The following is a 6898-nucleotide window of genomic DNA, read 5'->3' as shown; positions in this document are numbered from 1 at the left end:
GGTGCCGAGAGCACGACTGGGGAAACCCCTTCTGCCCACATAGGCTTGAGCACCAGGGCCAAGGAGCACGGGACTGGGACAGGGAGACATCCTATGCCATGCACCGCTCCCGCACGACGGGGGTCTCGGGAAAGCCATCTCCCTTCTTTCTGCTCTGTTTTTTCAATTGGTAAAATGTTAAAATTCAGAAACCGCAGGGGAAGAGCAGCAGATGAATGAATGGACAGAGGGACCCAACTGCTGGCCGGCAGCCAGGGAAGCCCTTCCGGGCAAAGGTCTGGAGCAAAGACAGGGAGGCAGCGATGAGCCACAGCCCCAAACAGCAGCAGCCGTCTCTCTTCTCAGGCTCCAAAACACAGGAGGGGTGTAGCTATCCCTCAGACAGGCAGCGGGTGAGAAGCCTCCTCTCATCAGAGCCCATCGGACAGGGATCTGCGAGGCAAGTCCCACTTGGTCCCTTCTATGCTTCTAACGGGGATGTGTGTCCTGACTCAAGTCTTCACTTTTCCAGTGTCCTGAAGCACAGGGTGCCACAAGCCAGGCTCTGGTTCTATGTAAAACGCATCTCTGCTGCTGGTTTGGGGGTTTATGCAAGCAGAACCCAAGGGTGGCAACACACCTCTTGTGCCCAAGGACCACCATAGCCTTGGCTGCAGTGACTGACATCTGGGAACATGTGGAATGACACGCTGTGTCTTCCCTAACAACTTGCTCAGCTTCAGGGAGAGGGGAAGATGTAAGTGTGCAGTTCGTGCACCTGTCCCAGCAACGCATTCCTTTCAGACAAGCAGCTGCTCAATCCCCTTCTGCTCATGCGAGCTCTGTGGGCAGCGACCTGGAAATGAGCTTTCAAGAGGTCCCAAGGAGCTACACCAGCACAGAAGCGTTGCAGATCTGCAGTCCAGGACGTCTGACCACGACAAGGCACGTGGCAGCCTGAGCTCTCCTCAGCAGTTCTGCTGACCTCTGACCAGTAATTCCAAATCGCCCTGCAGAAGCCGTCCCTGGAAGGTTACGAGAGCTCCGCAGCCCTTGCAGGGAGCAGCTCGAGTCCTGCCAGTTCCGCTCGCAGAGCGGCCGAGGGCCCAGGACTTCCTCCACTCCCACCTACTGCTTAGAGCAGAAAGTGCAAGCACAAGCGGCATGAGGAGCTGGTGCTCGGGGAGACAAGCCCGGCCGCGCAGGCAGAGCAGCGATCGCCACCCACACCCAGTATTTTTTTTCTTCCCCCCCCAGCTCTGCCCGCCTCATTTTTGAGGACAGAGGTGGGAGAAGCCACACGAAAAACTTAAGAGAGGAAAGAGCCATCCAAGAATTTTCTCAGCTGAGGCAGAGCAAGGGGTCTTGAGCAAGGGCACCTAGGTGTGCCGCAGGGAAATCCTGCTCCAGAAGGGCTCTGAGAGGAACCTTGTTCACACCCACCTCTGGGCAGTGACGGTGTCCCTACTCACCCAGGCTGCCCCGGGCTCCCAAGCAGCTCCGCAGCAGCCTGTCCACAGCACAGTGCTGCCCAAAGCCAGAGCAAAACGCCCTCCCACAGCAGGGAGGTGAAGTCCCTGGGGGGTCACACTGCCCTGACACAACGTCTTGCTGCCCTGACACAACATCTTCAAGGGCCACCATCTCCAGGTGGGTCTGGAAGACCCAAACACCACGATGGAGACAGGGCAGCACCAGGCAACGGATCCTCCGCAGCCTGCCCAGCTCTACTGACTGCTCGGTCAGGAACGGGAGCCCCGTTCCAAAAGGGACTCATCAGACAGAACTCTGACCTGTTGCCAGCCTGGCAGCACGCACGGCTCAAACCACGGAGGTGGAGGCTCCAACTGAGGAGCTGGAGGCTCAAACTGAGGAGTTGAAGGCTCGAACTGGGGAGCTGGAGGCCACCTGGCTGCTCCCCAGCCTCCAGGAAACCTCACTGTGAGCAGGTGGCTTCTCTGGCACGAGACTCAGACCATCCCAAGCCTGTCCAGAGCCCTGAAATGCAGAACAAGTGGGATCCTGGTCTGCTTGTACCCTGAGCGCCAAGGAGGCCGGGCACTCTGACTGGAGCACTGAATGTCACCAGGGAGCTCCCCCGCAGGCTGCCCAGCCAAGGAACCCTGCGCTGAGCGAGGGAGTTCTGCTGCCATGCCCCAGGGAAGTGGGGACCACGAGGGACAGCAATGTGCCACCCTGCCAGTGACTTCTGAGCCCTGAACGGGGAGCTCCCACAAACCACAGATGCAACACGGCATGAAGAAATGTCCTGCAAATGCTGTGATGAAGGCACAGATGCAGAAAGACAGGGCTACCAAATTGAAGAGAATTTCTAAGGCAGCTGAAGTTTAGGATCAGGCATACAATTGATATTTACTTAATGCATAATGTGTGAATCATGTCAAAAAAAAGAAAAATATCCCTGTTCAGAAGAGGCTGCAGAGTCTGAGCTCCTGCCAAGGCAGCAGGGACAAACCCCACGGATGTTAGATGATGGATGCTAAAGCTCCTAGAAAGAAAACTTGCTAAACTGTGGTTTATATTTTATAGACTCCTTGTAACCTGGAACAAATTGCAGGGATGTGGGAGAACCCTGACAAGGTGACAGGTCTGGGCAAATACTTTACATTTGCTCCTGGCAGCTACTTTGCTGATCCACCCAAACAACCACCTGTGGTTGCTATCGAAATCCAAGAATACAGCAGAAGCTGAAAACTTAGTAAAACACAAGTGGGACAAATCCTTCCCATCCTGTGAAATGGGGGAATGTCGTGAATTTCAAAGAATATTCACAGCGAGTTTCTGAGCAGGGAAGAGCTCAGATGAAGTTACGATGTAGTAACTCTTGGTATAAAGGGGCAGGAGGCACAACAAGGAGTGAAATTTGGGAAGGGCTGAACAAAGTGCAAACTAAGAGCAACTGACTCGGTGCTGGCACAGGAGGAGGGAAGAAGCCGGAGAAGTGAACAGACCATGAAGTCAAGGGGGCATGGTGAGCTGAGCCGGCCTCGGGACATGGGCTGCCACAAGGAAACGCAAACGCCCGCTGCTCCAGCTGCCGAGACACCGGCGCTGACGGAACCTGCCGAAACGTGCTGCGACACGCAGGGAAGGGCTCCATACTGAGCACAGGTGAGCTGCAGCCTGGGCTTCATTTCACTTGCAAACTTTAATTATCCACCTCTTTCATCTGCTCTCTTACTAAAGCCTCAGCAAATGCACTTCTCGATGTCCTGGAAGGTCCCGTGTCGGACCACTGGCCTGCCTAGCTCACCCCATCAGCCCGCCAGGCTCGGCGCAGGGTGCCTGGGTCACCTCCCAGCAGCTGCCCGGAACGAGTTCCCTGGCAGAAAGACAAACTTCCATCCCCCAGCAAACAGGCGAGGGTGACTCGTCCCACAGCCCTGGGTACGCCTAAAGGCATCCCAGTTCCTGAAGAAAGATGGAGAAAGGAATAGGAATAGTAAGGAAATCAGGTGGAATAACTCTGCAAGTACCCAGGACTGCCACAGGCCCTGAGGAGAGGGACAGAAGCTGCCGGGTGGAAGCCAAGGCCAAGCCAGGGAACAAGGACTGGGGCTCCCAAACCCACCCGACCCACTCGCCCAGCAACGGGCGGGGGCAGGGGACCGCAGGGCGTGCGGGCAGGGCACCGCAGAGGAGAGCCCGAATCCACTGTTCCCTGGGGGCTCTGAGGTGTCTGCTCCAAGGGGTGTGGATCCACGTGCCCTGAGCAGCTGGGAAGGCCCGAGGGACCAAGGGACGGATGGTCTCAGTGTCCCCAAGGGAATGTGCCGGGCTCCTGGGACTGGTCCTGGCTCGGGTCACACCCGAGGACCAGGAAGATGCTGAACAGGGCAGTCAGGGTCACGATGAGCATGTCTGGTGCACTTGTGAGTGCTCTTGGAAATCCCAGACCAGAGCTCTGATGGGAACAGTGTCCTCTGAGACACCAGTCACTGCTGCAGAATTAAAAAAAAACAACAAAACTCCCAAAGACAGAAATGAAACCAGGGCTGATCCAAGAAGTGTTTCATGAAGAGGATCATCCACTGTGCAAGGACACCAAAACACCTCGCGCAGCACGGCTGTCGCAGCGCCCTGCCAGTCTGGGACCTGCACAACAATGAACGTTTGGAAATGGGCCACCACCTCACACCATTTGCAAAAAAGCTGGTTTGCCTCAGGCAGTAGCACCACACCACTTCCAGAAGAGATGTCCCCAGGACCAGGACAAGAAGCAGGGCTGGCTCCCAGCTCCTGCCTGCCCCAAGCGACTCTTTGTGGGGATCACTTGTTCCCATTTCTAGAAGATAAGTGCCTTCCTCACCGACAGCTCCAGAAGACAGCAGCTGGTGGTGGCAGCACCTCTCGACACCCAATGCCAGGCCCTGCGAGGCCAGAGCTGCACAGGCTGCCAGGGGCTCCTCCTGGCCAGGCACGCAGGATGCAAGGGCCAGTCTCGCTGCTCCCACAAGCGGTACCGAGGAGAAAGAGAGATCCTTCTGGCCCAGCGTGTGCGTCTTGTGCACACACCAATGCCTAGCTGGGGTGCAAGGCACACAAAAGCTCCCGACTCTGTTCCTTGCCTGGATTCCTTCCACATTAAACCCCGTGTTCCCAAGCCCTTCCTTGAGATGCTTCTCTCTGTGCCAGCTCACGCTCTCTTACGTGTAAAGGCAAGTGAGAGACCTTGGCGAGAGCCCCATACCCTCAGGTAGGAAAAGACAGAACCTGGCACCGCATTGCAACGACCTTGCCACTCTCTTGTCCATCCTTCCTGACACAGCACAGCCCGTCCGTCTCCTCCTGGAGGTGCTCCTCTGGGCACCTCGGTGCCAGGAGCAGGACACCTCCCAGGAGCGAGGCCACCATGACCCAGCCCCATGAGAGCCTCGGCAGTTCTGCCGCCCGCGCTGGGAGAGCAGAGCCCGGCAAGGCTTCGGAGCTGCCTGCACCCAGCTCTCCCCCACACCAGGGACCACTGCTCTGGCTGCAGAGCGCGCCCTTGGGGTGTCACCACCATCACGGTGCGCTGCCAGGAGCAGGACACCTCCCAGGAGCGAGGCCACCATGACCCAGCCCCATGAGAGCCTCGGCAGTTCTGCCGCCCGCGCTGGGAGAGCAGAGCCCGGCAAGGCTTCGGAGCTGCCTGCACCCAGCTCTCCCCCACACCAGGGACCACTGCTCTGGCTGCAGAGCGCGCCCTTGGGGTGTCACCACCATCACGGTGCGCTCCTAAGCAGTGACGCTGGGCTCTTCTACACCCCTGAACTGCCTGGTCGCTGCGCTTGCTACTGGATGTGTGTCCTCCTGGACAAGCCTGTACGTACCAGAAAGTGCGGCTGCCCTGCCCAGGTCTGTGTCAGAAACAGTCAGTGAACTCGTGTTTCTCAAAGCCAGCTGGATTTTCTCTGAGGACAGTGGGAAGCAGTTCCAGAACGTCATTCCTGAGCCCAAGCAAGAGCAGGGACATACTTCACACAATCACTCACCAGTTCCATTACTTCATGCTCTATTTTTAGGAGAAGCGCTTTGGGTGATGGAAGAGAGAGGTGTAAACACCACTGCAGAGATTCCTGCAGCGGGTCGCTGGGAAAGGGTTTGTGGTTGAGCCACGGAAGGCCCAGGGAACAGAATTAACTGACCCTCACCAAGGTGTCCAGGTTTGCGGAGCACAGGAGGGACAAGGCGTTAGACAGGCATAGGGCAGGCATGGGGGATGGAGGACAGGGAGGAAGCTCCAGGAGGACACGGCCTGTCACCACTGCCGAAACTGCGAAAACCCGGGCAACCAGCAAAGAGCTCTGGCTTAGCCAGGCCTGCCAGGGAGGCGCAGTGTCCTGCCAGCCGCATGCTGTGTTACTTCCCTTTAGTAGCTCTGGTTTCCCACCAGAACTACCTAGGTCCCTCCGGCAAAGCCCCAGGAGCACAGCACGGTCCTGAGAGTAAAGGTCCTGTCTCAGAGCCAAGGAGCCAGCATTCACCTCTACACAGACGTCGTCTGCAAACCGGGCTGAAAGGTGCTCTGCAGGAAGGAAAGGAAAGCAGGGAGGTTTCTGAGCAAAGACCTCTAACAAAGCTCACGACGTGCAGTTAGAAACCTCTTCTGACACCCGCACTTTGCTTCCCCGTGGCCAGTCTTAAATACACCCCCTTTGTTCTAGCACCTTCTTCTCTTAGAGAGTTCTTTCCTTTCAGAGCTGTGCGTTTTGGAGGTCAGGTTTGGCCCTTTTCAGCCGAACAAGCCAACCTCCTCTTGCATTAGGGCCTCCTTCCTCTGGCTTTTTGCTGTTCCTACACCGGTTTGGAGACCAGGATCCCCACATCCCTCGCACAGGGAACACATGGTTGCCCTCACTACTAACATGCTGCCCAGCACAGCAAACGCAGTTAGTACTTATCTGTTAGGACTCTTTTCTCTTTGGACACTGAAGAAAATATTAAACAAGTGCTGAGCTCCAGGAGGAAGACTGCTCTTGGTCGTCCTCCACGCCACTTCCCCGTCCGCACAGACTGCCCCTCCTTCCCAGCTAGCCTCTAACTGTTCACAGGTTATCTGCTAATAAAATCCACAAATTACCAGATACACTCAAATCTGCATTTTCCCTGGACTCTGTTCTCCATCATTCTGACTCCTCCAGAAGCACCTGCACCCAGGCACAGCGCAGGGCACACTGTGGCTGCGCTCGCTCCTCTGGGACCCTGCGCTCGCCAGGCAGAAGTGAGCTCTGGTCAGAAAGCTCCGCAGCTTCACCACGCAGCTCTGGCCTGTTCCCTTGCACAGAGACTTCCCCTGAACTTACTGGAGTCCCGGTGACTCAGAAGCTGGCACAGGTCTCGCAAACACCTGTGCACACCTACACACAGTCCAGCTATACAATCAGGTATAAACTCCAGGTGGATATTTAAAAATTCT

At 56.7% G+C, this 6898-nt stretch overlaps 1 protein-coding gene across 1 annotated transcript in view; it reads right to left on the bottom strand.

The window, feature by feature from the left end:
• LOC104272894 (arf-GAP with GTPase, ANK repeat and PH domain-containing protein 3-like) overlaps positions 1-6898 on the bottom strand; it is a gene marked incomplete at both ends in the record, with an annotated part of 17209 nt that overhangs the window by 186 nt on the left and 10125 nt on the right. The gene's annotated exons all lie outside the window — the stretch shown is intronic.

Source organism: Apaloderma vittatum, unplaced genomic scaffold (genome assembly GCF_000703405.1).
Source record: "Apaloderma vittatum isolate BGI_N311 unplaced genomic scaffold, ASM70340v1 scaffold24834, whole genome shotgun sequence".
Lineage (NCBI taxonomy): Eukaryota > Metazoa > Chordata > Aves > Trogoniformes > Trogonidae > Apaloderma > Apaloderma vittatum.
Note: the sequence above shows the minus strand (reverse complement) of the source record. Positions and strands in the feature narration are given on the sequence as shown.